General features: G+C 34.9%; 1 protein-coding gene across 2 annotated transcripts in view; it reads left to right on the top strand.

Moving 5' to 3' along the window:
* Positions 1–13,017: 13,017 nt before the first annotated feature.
* The window catches only part of LOC137631108 (uncharacterized), a 70,099-nt gene continuing 63,474 nt past the window's right edge, over positions 13,018–19,642 (top strand). Inside the window, exon 1 of one of the 2 annotated variants that reach the window (XM_068362750.1) lies at positions 13,018–13,354. The gene's annotated coding sequence lies outside the window, so the exon portion shown is untranslated. The remainder of the gene's footprint in view (positions 13,355–19,642) is intronic. The other variant, XM_068362751.1, reaches the window with a different exon arrangement.

Raw genomic sequence — 19,642 nt, 5'->3', positions numbered from 1 at the left:
AGATCAAGGTCACGGTCAAACAACATGTCCAATTCCCGTAATCAGCCATAAGTTTGGACATCGTGGTCACAGAGACTTCGAACTTGGTTCAAATTTGAGTGTATGAAAATCCACACAAATTAATACATGTCAAGGCCAAAGGGCAAGGTCAAGGTCGAGCTAAAGGTTGAGAAATAAGCTGCCGCGATGGCGGTCTCCGATAGGCATCACAAATAAAATCAATTAAAGGTAATTAACCATGAATCTTAATAACTCATAACAATACTATTTCCAACCAATATTTATAGACATTCTTCTGTTGAACATGCAAACCGGCTCTCTCTCTCTCTCTCTCTCTCTCTCTCTCTCTCTCTCTCTCTCTCTCTCTCTAACATGTTCTAGATAGCTAATTCCCATCAATTTCTAATTCATCCAGTGTTGCTGTCAGCTGGTTGTCCAATATATACTGCTCCGTATACGTGTGATAACGTAGATTGGATCGCAAATTTTTGTCTTAAACGTTTGGGCTTCGTTACCCATCATCGAAATCTTTAACAACAATGGGAATCTATGTATTTATTACATCCTTAATCGTGGATAAAAAAGGAAGGGGTGGGTTTAGGCAAAACATCTCTATATGGTAAAGCGATGCCCAAAATGTACAAGCAACACAATACACTAGAATAAAAAAAAAATGACTGAATCTTTTGAAATTCTTCGGAAGATGGTTCAGGCGACAATGGGTCAGGATAATGACCAGAGAGGAAGTAGTGATGCTTGCAACAAACCCAAGGATACTGGTAAAAGCAACCAGATAGCCGCTTGAGTAAGCAAGAACAGTATAATGAAAGTTTCACCCAGAGACACATTTCCACAATAAACCGGAAATTTTATGGTCTGACTCGTCTTACTGGAAAACTCACCTCTCAGAATACTAATAAGTCTTTATTTTTACTTATCGGTGTATTCAACTTTATGAGCATCATTATCAAGGGAGAAATATAGAGAGCACGTAAGAGACAACAGATGTGAAGAAAGTAAAAGATCATCATCTCCTCCTACGCCTATTGACGCAAAGGGCCTCGGTTAGGTTTCGCCAGTCGTCTCTATCTTGAGCTTTTAATTCAACAGTTCTCCATTCACCATCTCCTACTTCGCGCTTCATAGTCCTCAGCCATGTAGGCCTGGGTCTTTCAACTCTTCTATTGCCCTGAGGAACCCAGCTGAACGTTTGGTGAACTAATCTCTCTCGGGGAGTGCGAAGAACATGTCCAAACCATCTTCATCTACCCCTCATCATGATATCATCCACGTATGGCACTCGAGTAATCTCTTTTATATGCAGAATTAATCAGATATTTGACTGCTATCAGAAGAATAATGCACAAATATATTATTTACAGTATATCTGATTCTGACGCAATCACTCTTCACATCGCTAAACATATATGTATGGCATTATTAGCGAATATGATTCGAGCGTATTAGGTGGAAGTGGCATAGCTATAAGCCTTATGTCAAAAATGTCTGCAACACCCAGAGAATGCATTGCAAAGTACCCATAGAATAGGTTAACCTTAGTGGAGTGTGGAATACCTTCTCGAGGAATTCCTGTTTCGATAGTAAACATTTTGAGGGAGTAACGATCTCTCTCTCTCTCTCTCTCTCTCTCTCTCTCTCTCTCTCTCTCTCTCTCTCTCTGATGTAAACCACAAAAGTTGACTAGTAACTAGTTGTCTTAATCCATTAATCAACAGAGATGTACTTGCTAAAGGAAACACGTTCTCACCGTCCTCTCTCGTTTGACTTTTGAACCGAACACTGGGCAACCAGTTATACTGTAGGAGATCAGAGTGCTTATCCTTACGTCTAGAGGGAGTCAGCAATAGTTGCAGAGAGAGAGAGAGAGAGAGAGAGAGAGAGAGAGAGAGAGAGAGAGAGAGAGAGATTCTAGTGTCATTAGAATTTCCCATTACCTACGTCTTTGTACACACAAGAAAAATATCGATTGACAGAATAGTAAGGTAATAAGATACGCAGTAAGAGAAACTTTAAGAACTAGAATTATTATCACTGTTATTCGAAAGCAATGAATATCCTATGGAAATCAAAATCTCTACATTAGGACAGTAATCTTCCATATGATATGTCACCACTACGATAAAATAAGGAAGACAGACAAAAAAATAATGATGTATATTAGGGAGTAGACAGATATATATATATATATATATATATATATATATATATATATATATATATATATATATATATATATATGATATTAAAATGGAGGGACGACGTCGAGGTTTGCCGTTATAGATTGTTTCCTTGTGAAGCCTTTTCGTTTGGTTTAGGGGGTGGGGTAGGGGTAGTTGGGTGATGGTTACGGTGGTTGATAAATGATGGTGGTTATTTGATTGTTATATATGATGAAATGTCCAGCATCCTGATCCACTGGTGAGTTTTGCTGTTAATGGACAAATTGTTGTTAAACGCTTTCTCTCTCTCTCTCTCTCTCTCTCTCTCTCTCTCTCTCTCTCTCTCTCCTTTTATGTCTTTTGCTTTTCATCTTATATTTCATATTTTCTTGTTCCTTTTACGTTATGGTTCAAAGTGCTTTTACAATTTTTTTCTCAGCCAAGCGGTACCTCTCATCTTGACAATAGACTCTTAAAAGAACGAAATTTAATTTCTTTGCCAACGTGAAATGGTTTTCGAAAAGCTTTACACAGAAGGAGGTCCCCCCCCCAAAAAAAAAAAAATACCAAAGAAAGGAAAATTATTATTCTCGGTCAAAATATTGCGCCACAACACTGGCAATTGTTTCATGTTTGAACTTGTTTTGGTTTCGTCCAAGAATTTCAAATAACTTTTATATCGTTGTTTCCTTTCCTCACTGGGCTATTTTTCCCTGTTGGAACCGTAGGGCTTATAGCATCTTGCTTTTCCAAATATGGTTGCAGCTTGGTTAGTAATGATAATAATAATAATAATAATCTATAGTGTTATCTTTAGTATAAGAAAATCGAGCAATGATTACATCTGAATTACAATAAATAATCTGTATGTAAGAAATCATAATAAAATGGATAAATCTTTTCATCAATTTCAGTGTGACTAATCACAATTGATATCTTCACTAAGCAGATTTCACATGAGATATTATAAATAAGATGACGAGGTAAAAAGGAGAAAGATAAACAAAGAAAAGACAATAAAAGAAAGTAAAAATAGAAAGCTAAATAAATTGTTCTTTTTATCATAAGAGGCGAATAAGAGCAAGTCCTAAAAATTTCGTAAACCTGTTTATGAGCAATAAATGTTTAAGGTTCATAACCAAGAAATCATCCATTACTCCAAATATTTCTCATCATCATCATCATCATCATCATTATCTCCTCCTCCTCCTACGCCTATTGTAAAATTTATATGAAATCCCAAGCAGACTGGAATGGGATTTTACATGATCTTTTGTGCTTGAATTGGTCACAATTATATAATAGTGTAGATCCTGTTGTCCCTTTGAATGAGAATCTAGTCAACATAATTGATAGGCGTATCCCTTCTCGTGTGCTAAGGTACCCAGTGAAGGACAAACCGTGGTTCAATGATGATTGTAGACGTGCTTTTTTGGAGAAGCAGGAGGCCTATCAACTTTGGAAGGGTAACAGATCAGATTTGACCTGGAACAACTATACTCAGCTTCGAGCTTTTGATCAGAGAGTTTATGCCTCAACTGAAAAGGAGTACAATTTAACCATAAAAAAAACACTTTCTGGTACAACTCAGGAACATAAATGGTGGTCTACCCTTAAATCTGCACTCTTTGGTGTAGATGCAACAGTTCCTCCTTTACTTAAACCAGATGGCTCAGTCACTCACTGTCCAAAGGAAAAGGCAACCCTTTTGGCTGATGTTTTTGACAGTAAACAGAGTAATGAAAAACTTGAACTTCCTCATTCCTTTTTTCCTGAGGCTAAACTAACTAGTTTAGCTTTTCGATCTCGTGAGATTAAAGCTCTGTTGGTGGACCTTGATGCTTATGGAGGTGTAGACCCAAATGGTATTTTTCCTTTGTTTTTTATAAAGACAGCAGATTTCTTAGCTCCAAAGTTATGTTATTTTGCGCAAGTTAGCAAGAAGAGGAGCTTTTAGCACTAGTTGGAGAATTGGTAATGTTACTCCTCTATGTAAATGTGTTTGTGGTAGCTCAAGTCCCACTGATTACCGCCCAATTTCCATAACTCCCATATTATCTAAAGTTTTTGAACGTCTTCTAGCAAAACGTCTTAATAGGTTTGCTGAAGGTAATCATCTACTCCCTAGTTTGCAATTTGGTTTTCGTAAAGGCCTTGGAGCATGTGATGCCCTTCTTACAATCTCCAATGCTGTACAGAAATGCCTTGATTGTGGTCAGGAAGTTCGTATGATTGGCCTTGATTTTAGTGCTGCCTTTGACCGTGTTAATCATGAGGCCCTTGTTTTCAAACTGAAACAGTTGGGAGTGGGTGGGTCGTTTCTTAGCATTATTATTGATTTTTTAAGTAATAGATCTCAAAGAGTTGTTGTTAATGGGCACCATAGTGATTATAGGAATGTGATATCCGGTGTTCCACAGGGTAGTGTGCTTGGCCCATTGCTTTTCATACTATATACACATGACATGTGGTTTGGCCTAGAAAACAAGCTTGTTGCATATGCAGATGATACTACTCTCTTTGCATCAATTCCATCCCTGAATGTAGATGTAGGGTTGGTGAATCCCTTAATAGAGATTTAGCTAGAATTAGTGCATGGTGCAAATTATGGGGTATGAAGTTGAATCCTAACAAAACTCAAAGTATGATTGTAAGTAGGTCAAGGACGGTGGCTCCTCAACATCCGGATCTCAGTATTGATAATGTTTCTTTAAATATGTATGACTCTTTCAAAATTTTAGATGTGATTCTCGACAGCAAATTTACTTTTGAGAAACATATAAGGTCTGTGTCTTCTTCAATTGCACAAACAATAGGCTTATTGAGAAAGTCTTTCAAGATTTTCGGTGATCAATCTATTCTGAAGAAGTGTTTTAATTCTTTCATTCTACCTTGTTTTGAGTATTGTTCTCCTGTCTGGTATTCAGCTGCTGATTCTCATCTTAATTTGTTGGACAGAAACTTACGGTCTATTAAATTTCTTATTCCTGATCTGGCACCGTCGTTCAATTAGTTCATTATGCATGTTGCATAAGATTTTTCATAACTCTGACCATCCTTTACATTCAGATCTCCCTGGACAATTCTATCCTGTTCGTAATACTAGGCAGGCAGTTAATTCTAATAGCCAGGCCTTCTCCATCACGAGGCTCAATACTACGCAGTACTCCAGAAGTTTTATTCCAGCTGTGACCAAGTTGTGGAATGATCTTCCTGATCGTGTGGTTGAATCAGTAGAACTTCAAAAGTTCAAAGTTGGAGCAAATGCTTTTTTGTTGACCAGGCGGACACGAGTCTTTTTATAGTTTATTTATGACATATTTGTTTTTGATGTTGTTAATAGTTTAAATATGACATGTATGTTTTGACGTTGTTACTTATTTTAGAATGATTTATTGTTAATTTGTTCTCTTCATTTATTTATTTCCTTATTTCCTTTCCTCACTGGGCTATTTTTCCCTGTTGGAGCCCCTGGGCTTATAGCATCTTGCTTTTCCAACTAGGGTTGTAGCTTGGATAGTAATAACAATAATAATAATAAAAGGGCCTCAGTTTGATTTCTCCAGTCATTTCTCTCGTGTGCTTTTAAATCAATACTTCTCTATTCATCATCTCCTATTTCACGCTTCATAGTTCTTAGCCAAATAGGCCTGGGTCTTCCAACTCATTTAATGCCTTGTGGAGCCCAAATGAAAGCTTGACGAACTAATTTCTCTTGGGGAGTGCGAAGAGCATGGCTAAACTATCTCTATCTACCCCTCACAATGATCTTATCCACATATGGGCCTCGAGTACTCTCTGTTATAGTTTTAGGAATGATAAAATGATAAACCTTTTGTATCTTCAATATCAATAATCAGAACCCATTTCTGTGTCAAATTCATTTCCTTATCAGACGTATAATCTGAGTTCCATTATAGTAGCAGATTCTAGTTTGTTTTCATGATACCCTTACCACATGGTCATTTACTGTACTCTTCGATTCTTAATTGCTTTCCATGACAACCCGATTCTTCTTCTTCTTCTTCTTCTTCTTCTTCTTCTTCTTCTTCTTCTTCTTCTTCTTCTTCTAATTATTTGATTCGCCGAGGAAACTCTCTGTGACCCGAAATGGAAAATATTGAAAATATTGCTAAAAGGGACGAGGAGAGATTAGTCTTTAAAGTGAGAGAAAAAAGTACAATAAACAACAATGATTGTCATCATTATCAAAAACGGTGAAAAAAAAAGAATTGTGGTATAGTGTTTTACTGATTTTCTCTTCTTTTTACACATTTTCGAATTTTTTTTATTGCATAGTGACACATTTATCTGATAATAAGTGTCCTCCAATAAGTAAATTTCTGTTTGTTGGTGTCTCTCTCGAGCCTGAACATAAATCTTCCTTTTATTAGTCTCGACTGGGGGTGGGGGGAGGGGGGGTCAAGTTCATTGTGGTATCGAGAGTTCAGGGTCTAGATAGTATGGTAACCTATCTAAACTAAAATTTCCGTCAATTTGGTGCCAAATTTTATATAGTTTCCTCTACTACCCATGAAAAAGTTTTATCATATTCTTATAGCCTTGAAAATTTTGTAACCTCTTGTGAGAAAAAATCGTATTATTTCAGAAATATACCGATGAATATCTCTACTGACTTACAACACACATTCACACACACACACACACACACACTTACACACACACACACACACACACATATATATATATATATATATATATATATATATATATATATATATATATATATATATACATCTTCTTACAAAGCTGGTCTACATCAAAGTAGATTATGTTATTCACATATCTTATTTCTGTATTTAAGAGATGTATAGCCAGCTCGTAAGTTGAGTTCCACTCATGTAGGATTAAGTATATGTATCTAGATTACATAAGACTGTCGTCATCCATTTTAGTTTTATTCAGTTGCATATATGTAAATTTACGACATTTCAAAGGTCTAAATTTTTATTTCACATAGCTTTGTTAAGTAGTCTTATGTAATCTTGTTAGAAGGAATGCTGTATGATGCAGACGCTAGGGATTGCATCATGTTTCCACGTGGTTGGAAAAGGTATGAAGATTCTAGACTAAAGTTTTCTCTCTTTTTTTTAAAGTTACAAGAAGAGGTGGGCGGAGTTAGCTAGGAGTGTTGTCTCGTCGAGCAACGATAGTACCCTACTTCAAAAACTGCCAAGTAGGCAGCCTGACGTGAGAACTTGCCAAGACCCTGTGCACAGGCATCAAATGTATTGATGGAATAAACTTGAAGTTTCTAGAATGAGTTAGGTTGATATATAAGAGCCTGACCCTCTGAAAGAGCCAACATACGCCAGTCCTCTCTCCAGCATCTATCCAGCCAATACGTTTTTCCTCTCTAAAGTGCATAGTGATTTATTTTGAACTTACATAGTGTTTCCTCTCAAATGTGAATAGTGTTTGTTCATACTTTGGAATTTCTGTGGTTTATGTTGTAAGAAGGGCCGTGTATATGTGAATACAGTTTAGATTGGACAATTTGTTAATTGGTTTTTGTGACTGGCCCTGTGAGATTTGGTTAAAAAGGGATGTGTATATATTTTTGCTTAACTGTTCGGTAACCTTGTGTGAGCCCTAAGGACATAAGAGCAACAGCAACGTATAAGTAAGTGTAACTTTTTATTTTTTTTATTTTCTAGTGTTAAAGTGTCAACTTATTTCATTACTTGTCAAAATTGGATATTTCCATAATTTTTTTTTTTTTTTTTTTTTTTTTTTTGTGAAACAAGTCATTGTATAATTTCTTGAAGTGTCATTTTTGTCTTAGTCTAAGGTCTAGTTCAAATTTAATATTTTGAATGATTTATTTTTGGTGTTCATATATTTTTGAATTGTTATATTTATAAAATATGTTCATCTTTGTAAAGTGTGTAATATTTCGACCACCAATACTTATATCAGTGATTTGCTCGTATCCCCTGCATAAGAACCGAAGTAAGATGTTGATTTAAGAATAGTTCCCGTTAAAAGTGAAGTAATCACCCAGGTTTGTTTTGAGTGTAAAATAAAGAGACCTTTAGATATTCAGTGTTATATATTTTACTGATTGGGAGTTGTGTATTATTCTTAGAGCCTGGAGGTATTCTCTTGAGTATCAGATTATGTAAAATAAAGCTGGTGAGTTTTGGAGCTCGGGACTTTACGTAATCCGCTAGTCGTAACCCACACACACACACACACACACACACACACACATATATATATATATATATATATATATGAGTATTGTATAATTATGCATACGTGTGTGTATTTAATAAAAAGAGAATATATGCGAGTGATTATGTGTTTTATTAAATAATGTTACAATAAAATGCCTGAAACTCAAACACTTTACGTCTATTTATTGGCAATAAAGCTAATGTACTCTTAAGCGGGACTTTGTTTTTCTTAATAAACTGCAACCTTTATCGAATGCTCAGCTATGTATCCAAATCATTATCTGTTATGATTACAAAAACTATCTTGGCTTACACAATAGCCTTGCAATGCTAGTAAGGATAATAATTCCCATGTACATATCCTAATTATCACTGCAATCTAGTTCATTCCACACATAATATTAGTAATGATGGAATCAGTTACTGGTAAATAATTGACTTGGTACATACATTGATGATTCATTACGTTTTATTTCGTATCCTTTTTTTTCTTACTTTATTTGTTTAAATATTTATCTGTCTATTCATTAATTCATTCATTATCGATAAAAAAAGCAATTAGTTTATTTATTGATTGATCAACACGTTCTTTGATTAGCTATTTGTTATTATTATTATTATTATTATTATTATTATTATTATTATTATTATTATTATTATTATTATTATTATTATTATTATTATTATTATTATTATTACTATTATTATTGCAAGCTAAGCTATAATCCAAATTGGAAAAGCAAGATACTATAAGCTAAAGGGCTCCAATAGGGAAAAATAGGCCGGTAAGGAAAGGAAAAAAGGAAATAAAAAAAAAATATAAAAGAATTAATAAACAGTCAGAATAAAATATACTAAGAACAGAAATAACATCGAATTAGATCTTTCATATATAAACTATAAAAACTTTAAAGAAAATAAGATATAACAGCGTGCTAGGGTGTACCCTCAAGCAAGAGAACTCTAATCCAAGACATTTACTATTTTCAACTCTATTCATCAAATATTCAGTCAGAAAGTGTTACATAACTGTAGCTATTTTCTTTTCCTTGACTTTTTCCCTTTTATTTTCACTTGACCTTACATTAGTGATAATTCCTTGGACGTACAAACGCACATACGCACAAGGTCGAGACTCAAAAGTTTGCCGAGTCATTCTGGCTTCTAACCTCATGTAGTGATTTAAGTCTCTTGAGCGAAGAAAAGGAAAGGGGTAGACTAGAGAGAGAGAGAGAGAGAGAGAGAGAGAGAGAGAGAGAGAGAGAGAGAGAGAGAGAGTCACCCATCACCCTTTGTAATTCCATAGCGCAACAATACATGGGGTCGAGGAACACCTGATTAGGTATAATCTTTTTTTTTTTTTTTTTTTTTTTTTTTTTGTCTTTGTAGGGGGATCACATTTGTAGAATTTTAATAGCAGTTTTGCCAAAAATAATGGATGTGAATTAAGTACTCATCTTCTTTTTATCTTTATTTCTCTCCTTTATGGGACACATTTCCTGATGATGGTTGAAAATTTACTGACATTGATGTATATACTGTAGGCTATAAATGGTTCTAATATCGTGTTGAAGTTAAATCAGGAGCAGTCTAAAAAAACTAGAAAAGTTTCCGAGAGTTATGGTCATCTGTTCATAAGATATTCAATTCTTACCTTAAAGCGAAAGTTTTATTATCGATTAAAAATAATCATACCGATCTGTGTATCTTAGTACTTTTCTTGACTTCTTGCCATCTCTCATAAAAGGAGATGTGATGAAATCAGTCATATCAGCCTCCAATGCATAGCTCATTGAGCAAAGCGAGATCACTCACACGTATGTGATATGGGACCTCAAATACCTTAACTTAGAAAATATAGGTTACAGAAAGCTGGACTGGACTAGTGTGACCATTAATATTTCACAATTAGATTACCATTCTTTATTCGTAATCTCTAATGTTACAAGTGAAAGGTTGAAAGAAAAAATGTATAAATCTATTTAGGATTAATAGCTCATGCAATGAGAGAGAGAGAGAGAGAGAGAGAGAGAGAGAGAGAGAGAGAGAGCTTTTGGTAATAACGAATGGGGTCACTGTCCTCCAGGTGAGGTTAAGGCATTCCTTCTCCTCCCGTCTCCAATCCTGAATGAATCCCCAGAATATCCTTCTCCTTATTATTTTTGCCTCACAGAATCCACTTTCTCTTGGCCAAGTTGCCCTGAGATCATTTTCCCTTACTCTCTCTCTCTCTCTCTCTCTCTCTCTCTCTCTCTCTCTCTCTCTATTCTTTTTATACGTAAATTAATGTTTTTTCTTTTTTTTCCACCCAAATTAATGTTTCTTCTTCTTCTTCTTCTTATTGTTGTTGTTATTATCAATATCCCAAAATCTAGACTATAAAAACTATACTAATAGCAGACAGCTTTAATAATTAACCCTTTTGAAGCTATCTATGCAATTTCTCTTGTCTCATTCAAATACTGATAACAAAAACTATGATATACGTATTGTTTTTCATATTATATCCTTTTGGAATCATTTGAATATTTCAACAATATAGACATAATTTTAATTTTTGCTATGTATAAACTATAATTATTCCTATTTTTTTTTTGTTATTGTTTTTAAACTGCTCTCGTTATTGTTTCCTTATTTCCTTTCCTCACTGAGCTATTTTCCCTGTTGGAACCATTGGGCTTGTAGCATCCTGCTTTTCCAACTAGGGTTATAGCTTAGCAAATAATAATAATAATAATAATAATAATAATAATAATAATAATACAGATTTCTTGAATATTTTCTCAAGATGTATGTTCCTACTTATACCACCAGAGACCTCTGGCCATAAGTAAGGTATGGCAGCACCAAGAGACCAATTTCTCTTTCCTTGCTCTCACCTTCCATTCGCTCTCACACTCTCACTCTCCCTCTTTCTTCAACACACACATAAACAGACACTCACATTATCACACACACATACAAACACTCACACACACACACACACACACATATATATATATGTATATATATATATATATATATATATATGTGTGTGTGTGTGTGTGTGTGTGTGTATATACACGTACATATACAGGTATATGTATGTATACAGTTAAACTAAATTATTTGATTTTCCAGTTCTTGTTCAGTAATAACCTTACTTTTAAACTCCTAAACCTAATATACTATGCAGATAAGGAAGATGATTATGCAAAATATTTCAATATATTTGCCTATATGAAAATTTTATATTTTTTTATATCTTAATTATAATTTTTCGCACCAATCTTTAACTTTGATTTTTTTTTTAATTCTCTATGTTTATCTTTTACTATTTAATGATTAATACTTGAAAAGATACTACCGTTGGAGAATTATGGGTTTTTTGACTGGCCAGACAGCACTACATTGATTCATCTCTCTGGTTACGGCTAATTTTCCTTTTGCCTACACATACATCGAATAGTCTGGCCTATTCTTTACATTTTCTCCTCTGTCCTCATACATCTGACAACGCTGAGATTACCAAACAATTTTTCTTCACTCAAGGGGTCAACTACTGTACTATAATTGATCAGTGGCTGCATTCCTCTTGGTAAGCGTAGAAGAGACTCTTAGCTATGGTATGCAGCTCTTCTAGGTGGACTCCCCAAAATCAAACCATTGCTCTCTACTCTTGGTTAGTGACATAGCCTCTGAACCATAGCCTTCCACTGTCTTGAATTAGAGATCCCTTGCTTGAGGGTACACGAAGGCACAATATTCTCTCTTATTCCTCTTCCTCTTGTTTTTTAAAGTCTTTATAGTTTATATTTGAAAGATTTATTTTAATGTTGTTACTGTTTTTTAAAAAAAATCATTTTAATTGTTCATTACTTCCCTTGCAGCTTATTTCTCTATTTCCTTCCTCACTGGGCTATTTTCTTGTTGGAGCCATTGGGCTTATAGCATCCCGCTTTTAGCTTTGCAAGTAATAATAATAATAATAATAATAATAATAATAATAATAATAATAATATGCTTTTTGTCTGAAATTTTTGTCAACGATGAATTCACTTCAGATTCATAATTATACATTTAAACAAAAATTCTAAAATGTTCAAATTTAGGAATGAGTTAGGTTTAACAACTAAGTTTTGCATAAGACCACAGACTACCTTTAAGCAGGTCGGCAGGTTAACAGACTATGAACGAATTAGTTAGGGCAAGTGCTTTGCAGTATTTGCTTAGATCGTCTCAGGGTAAGTTTTTAGGCCCGATTTCGGTAGTTCCTGGCCTCGCAGGCAGGTCTAGCGGGGGTGGGGTGGGGGTGGATAACCACAAGATAGACTAGCAGGCTGAAACAGAAAACCGAACAAGCATGACTTAAGTAGTCAAACAGGATAGGCTGGTGTCTTATGGGTAGGCTGGAAGACAGGCAAACTAAGCCTGCTACGACAACGAATTATCAGGTAGGCATAGATAGGCAAATGATGGATGAGCATGGTGCGAACCCAGGATTCTGCCCAATCAACGCAGAAGTACAGACGCGTAAGCCGGGAGGCTTAGCAGGATTACGAACCTACATTTGGGGATGGGGAAGGTTCGGGTTGGGGACTGCTAGACCACTGCAATGGTGACCCAGAACTTGGGGAGGGACGATTAAGTCGCGGCACCAGCCAGCTGAGCCAGTGGTATCCCAACAGTCGGAGGTGAAGGTAACCGGACTTTGTAATCTTCTTCCTGTTGCTGCAATCTCCCTCTCTTCCTCCTCCTCTCCTCTCCCTCCCTGAGAACACGTGTGCGTGTTTTCTCTCCCTCGTAACCATTTCCTCCCTCCTCCCCGGACCACTACCGCGCCCTCGCGTCCTACGCCCGGCGAGAAGTAAGTTCCCCCGTTTCAGAACTTTCAGTGGCAGTGCCGTACTTTCGCTCAGTGTGTGAGGCCACCACAGACTGGCCTTACCAAGTGCAGGAGATATCGAGGAAGTTTTCAAATACGACCTAAGGAAGGTTAGTGAATTGTCATGGGATTTTCCTCATGATGTCTACGTCTTATATATTCGAAGAGAAACTATCACCTAATGAATCAACGACTCAGACTTCGCTTTAAACAATCGAATGAGCTGTGGTAATTGTAAAAGCCTTTTCAAGTACCTTTACGACACATCGCATTGTTTGTGCTTTTACATCTCGAAGAATGAGCAACGAAAATTCCCCAGATCCTGGCGACAAGCTTTCACCTCTTGGCGATTATGGTCAAGAATTTTCATTTAATTTTTGTTGTTTGTGAATGAATGCTGATAAGAATCATACAATACTCAATTGGTTTAAACCTTCTTGTATTGTAGATCCAATTAGATATTGGGATTTCAACATATGTAGACATAAAAAGGTGTTTACAAGTGTATGCGTGCATGCAGAGTCAATTGGGCAAGGAAAGGTCTTGAAACGAAATTAATACAACCAATATCTGTCATAATGTAAATAATATAAATTTATTTCTCTCTCTTCTGAAGGCAGTTGTTGTTAATGTGTACGCATGGCCGGTTGCTGTGAAATTAATTTAGCAAACTGTGCCATATTTAAGATGGATAATAGGAAGTTAAGTTGATATCTTGAAGTGAAGACTAAATTTGTTACCACTTTTTGATTACTTAAGACATTTAAATTCGTATGTATCCGTCAACTATGTGAAATTATTATTATTATTATTATTATTATTATTAATAATAATGAAGTATGCGGCTTAGAATAAATCATAGATAATCTTAGATTATATGATTATCAAGGATAATTCTCGTTACAACATTATGATTAATATTATCATCATTATCAATATATATATATATATATATATATATATGAAGAATAATATTTTAAAACGTGATAATTTATTTATTCATTCAAAACTACTTACAGAGAGAGAGAGAGAGAGAGAGAGAGAGAGAGAGAGAGAGTTTGTTACAAGGATTTTGGATGTCTCAAAGACATCTTAGTCCATCCGCAGAGACTCCATGTGCTCTTTGGTAGAGCGATTTAGTTTCAGCATTTAGAGAGTTTTTATGATCTTGTCTAACTTATTCTTTAACTCGTTTACCGTGTTACTGCTGTGTAACTATATCAGCTGTAAGTCTATTCCGCGAGAGAGAGAGAGAGAGAGAGAGAGAGAGAGAGAGAGAGATTTTATATGAGCCATAAAACAGACGGGTATGCTTAGCTGAACGTCGCCCAACAGAATTGCTAAAAAGAAACAGGAATCTAGTGATTGACTGACTTTCTCTTAACATTATCCTGTCTTATTCGGAAGAAACTGAGTTACGATTGTGGGCATACGGATCATATTTAATGACTGAGGTGATGTTGGTATAGATTTTTTTTATGAAGATTTTGTATCATATTGGTAATATAGTTAACCCTGATTATATTATGTATATAATAATAAATGCAGTATATATATATATATATATATATATACTGTATATACATATATTTATATATATACAGTGTATAAATACGTTATATATATGTATATATATATATATATATATAATATATATATAGTATAGATATACATATATATGTATATCTATACTGTATATATATACATATATATATATATATATATATACATTATATATATATATAGGTATATATTTACATATATATATATATATATATATACATATATTTATATCTATCATATATATATATATATATATATATATATATATATATATATATATATATGTATATTATATATGTATATATAAGTATAGATATGCATATATATATGTATATCTATACTCTATATACATATATATACATTATATATGTATATATATATATGTATATATAATATATATATGCATATATATATGTATATCTATACTCTATATATATATATATATATATATATATATATATATATATATATATATATATGTATATATATATATATATATATATATATATATATATATATATATATATATATACACATATATTATATACATTTTATTATTATTGTTATTATTACTATCCAAGCTACAACCCTAGTTGGAAAAGCAAGATGCTATAAGCCCAGGGGCTCCAACAGGGAAAAATAGCCCAGTGAAGAAAGGAAATAAGGAAATAAATAAATGAAGAGAACAAATCAACAATAAATCATACTAAAAAAAGTAACAACGTCAAAACAGACATGTCATATATAAACTATTAACAACGTCAAAAACAGATATGTCATATATAAACTATAAAAAGACTCATGTCAGCCTGGTCAACATAAAAACATTTGCTCCAACTTTGAACTTTTGAAGTTCTACTGATTCAACTACCCGATTAGGAAGATCATTCCACAACTTGGTAACAGCTGGAAGAAAACTTCTAGAGTACTGCTTAGTATTGAGCCTAATGATGGAGAAGGCCTGGCTATTAGAATTAGCTGCCTGCCTAGTATTACGAACAGGATAGAATTGTCCAGGGAGATCTGAATGTAAAGGATGGTCAGAGTTATTAAAAAGCTTATACAACATGCATAATGAACTAATTGAACGACGGTGCCAGAGATTAATGTTTAGATCAGGAATAAGAAATTTAATAGACCGTAAGTTTCTGTCCAACAAATTAAGATGAGAATCAGCAGCTGAACACCAGACAGGAGAACAATACTCAAAACAAGGTAGAATGAAAGAATTAAAACACTTCTTCAGAATAGATTGATCACCGAAAATCTTGAAAGACTTTCTCAATAAGCCTATTGTTTGTGCAATTGAAGAAGACACAGACCTTATATGTTTCTCAAAAGTAAATTTGCTGTCGAGAATCACATCTAAAATTTTGAAAGAGTCATACATATTTAAAGAAACATTATCAATACTGAGATCCGGATGTTGAGGAGCCACCGTCCTTGACCTACTTACAATCATACTTTGAGTTTTGTTAGGATTCAACTTCATACCCCATAATTTGCACCATGCACTAATTCTAGCTAAATCTCTATTAAGAGATTCACCAACCCCAGATCTACATTCAGGGAATGGAATTGATGCAAAGAGAGTAGTATCATCTGCATATGCAACAAGCTTGTTTTCTAGGCCAAACCACATGTCATGTGTATATAGTATGAAAAGTAATGGGCCAAGAACACTACCCTGTGGAACACCGGATATTAAATTCCTATAATCACTATGGTGCTCATCAACAACAACTCTTTGAGATCTATTACTTAAAAAATTAATAATAATGCTAAGAAACGACCCACCCACTCCCAACTGTTTCAGTTTGAAAACAAGGGCCTCATGATTAACACTGACAAAGGCAGCACTAAAATCAAGGCCAGTCATACGAACTTCCTGACCACAATCAAGGGATTTCTGTACAGCATTGGAGATTGTAAGAAGGGCATCACATGCTCCAAGGCCTTTACGAAAACCAAATTGCAAACTAGGGAGTAGATGATTACCTTCAGCAAACCTATTAAGACGTTTTGCCAGAAGACGTTCAAAAGCATTAGATAATATGGGAGTTATGGAAATTAGGTGGTAATCAGTGGGACTTGAGCTACCACAAACACATTTACATAGAGGAGTAACATTACCAATTCTCCAACAAGTGCTAAAAGCTCCTCTTCTTGCTAACTTGCGCAAAATAACAGATAACTTTGGAGCTAAGAAATCTGCTGTCTTTATAAAAAACAAAGGAAATATACCATTTGGGTCTGCACCTCCATAAGCATCAAGGTCCACCAACAGAGCTTTAATCTCACGAGACCGAAAAGCTAAACTAGTTAGTTTAGCCTCAGGAAAACAGGAATGAGGAAGTTCAAGTTTTTCATTATTCTGTTTACTGTCAAAAACATCAGCCAAAAGGGTTGCCTTTTCCTTTGGACAGTGAGTGACTGAGCCATCTGGTTTAAGTAAAGGAGGAACTGTTGCATCTACACCAAAGAGTGCAGATTTAAGGGTAGACCACCATTTATGTTCCTGAGTTGTACCAGAAAGTGTTTCTTTTATGGTTAAATTGGACTCCTTCTCAGTTGAGGCATAAACTCTCTGAGCAAAAGCTCGAAGCTGAGTATAGTTGTTCCAGGTCAAATCTGATCTGTTACCCTTCCAAAGGTGATAGGCCTCCTGCTTCTCCAAATTAGCACGTCTACAATCATCATTGAACCACGGTTAGTCCTTCACTCGGTATCTTAGCACACGAAAAGGGATACGCCTATCAATTATGTTGACTAGATTCTCATTCAAAGGGACAACAGGATCTACACTATTATATAATTGTGACCAATTCAAGCACAAAAGATCATGCAAAATCCCATTCCAGTCCACTTGGGATTTCATATAAATTTTACAAGAATATGATATATCAGGGACAGGCTGCTCAGTCTTCACTAATAATGAAATCAAGGCATGATCAGATGTCCCGACTGGAGAACCAACCTTACTAGTTATAACGCCAGGGGAGTCAGTGTATACGAGGTCCAAGCAATTACCAGACCTGTGAGTAGCTTCATTTATGATTTGCTCACAGCCTGATTCAGAGGCAAAGTCTAAAGTTCTTAAGCCATGGCGATCGGTAGGAGATATAGAACTTAACCACTCCCTATGGTGAGCATTAAAATCGCCAACAAACACACAAGAAGCCTTTCTATCATCTTCTTGTATCTTAGCCATAATGGTAAGAAGACAATCGAAGATAGAATCATCCATGTCTGGATTCCGGTAGATCGAACACAAATAAAAGTTGTTATGCCTGCCACAAACTTACCTGAATCTCATGACATCCACATTGATAGGAGGACTTATGAGAAGCAGGGTACTCGGTCCTAATATACACCGCCATTCCACTGGCCCTAGGGATGGCATCACGTTTCAACATTATTGGCTTATTAAAACCAGTTATAAGGAGCTCAGATGAGTGCCTCATATAAGAGACCAAAGCTTCGGAGCACAAAAGAATATCATACTGTCTGGACGCAACTGTAAGGTCTTGGATATTTGCATGAAGACCACGAATATTGCAATACAGAAGACGACATTGACGAAATCTAGGACGTACTGGTCCCGGATTTCGCTCAATGTCTCCAGATAACATAAGAATTAATAGAAATAAAAAAAGACATCATACTTAAAAACTAGATTAACAAGAATTATAACAGAAACAATATGTACAGAATTATAAGTAAAGTGATTGATGATACCCATAGACTATAGTAAAAAGTCGGAAAAACTGGTCAACATGGAGGAGCCGATACACCATGCAAGGCTAAATACCCTCCAGGATAGCCACTTCAACTGAAGGTAGGACAGTAAGGATGGTTTTGAGAAGAAAAAGAGTCAGAAAAAGGAAAAGACAACCTCTTGATAAACCATCAGGCATCCATGGCCCTTCTATTAAGCCTGCCCAACACACCATTTCAATAAAACAAGAGGAAGAAAAAAAAATAATAATAAGATAGAATAGTGTGCCTGAGTGTACCCTCAAGCAAGAGAACTCTAACCCAAGACAGTGGAAGACCATGGTACAGAGGCTATGGCACTACCCAAGACTAGAGAACAATGGTTTATTTTTGGAGTGTCCTTCTCCTAGAAGAGCTGCTTACCATAGCTAAAGAGTCTCTTCTACCCTTACCAAGAGTACCATTTCAAAAAAACAAGAGGAAGAAAAAAAAATAATAATAAGATAGAATAGTGTGCCTGAGTGTACCCTCAAGCAAGAGAACTCTAACCCAAGACAGTGGAAGACCATGGTACAGAGGCTATGGCACTACCCAAGACTAGAGAACAATGGTTTATTTTTGGAGTGTCCTTCTCCTAGAAGAGCTGCTTACCATAGCTAAAGAGTCTCTTCTACCCTTACCAAGAGGAAAGTACACTGAACAAATTGCAGTACAGTAATTAACCCCTTGGGTGAAGAAGTGTTAAGTATCTTATTGTTGTCAGGTGTATGAGGAAAGAAGAGAATATGTAAAGAATAGGCCAGACTATTCTGTGTAAGTGTAGGCAAAGAAAAAATAAGCCGTGACCAGAGAGAGGGATCCAATGCATTACTGTCTGGCCAGTCAAAGGATCCAATACCTCTCTAGTGGTAGTATCTCATATATATATATATATATATATATATATATTATATATATCATATATTATATGTATTGTATATATATATATATATATATATATATATATATACCGTACATTTATAAACATATATATATATACTTTATATATATATATATATATATATATATATATATATATATATATATATATATATATATATACATATATATATGTATAT

Source organism: Palaemon carinicauda, chromosome 39, assembly GCF_036898095.1.
Source record: "Palaemon carinicauda isolate YSFRI2023 chromosome 39, ASM3689809v2, whole genome shotgun sequence".
In the NCBI taxonomy this organism is placed as follows: Eukaryota; Metazoa; Arthropoda; class Malacostraca; order Decapoda; family Palaemonidae; genus Palaemon; species Palaemon carinicauda.
Note: the sequence above shows the minus strand (reverse complement) of the source record. Positions and strands in the feature narration are given on the sequence as shown.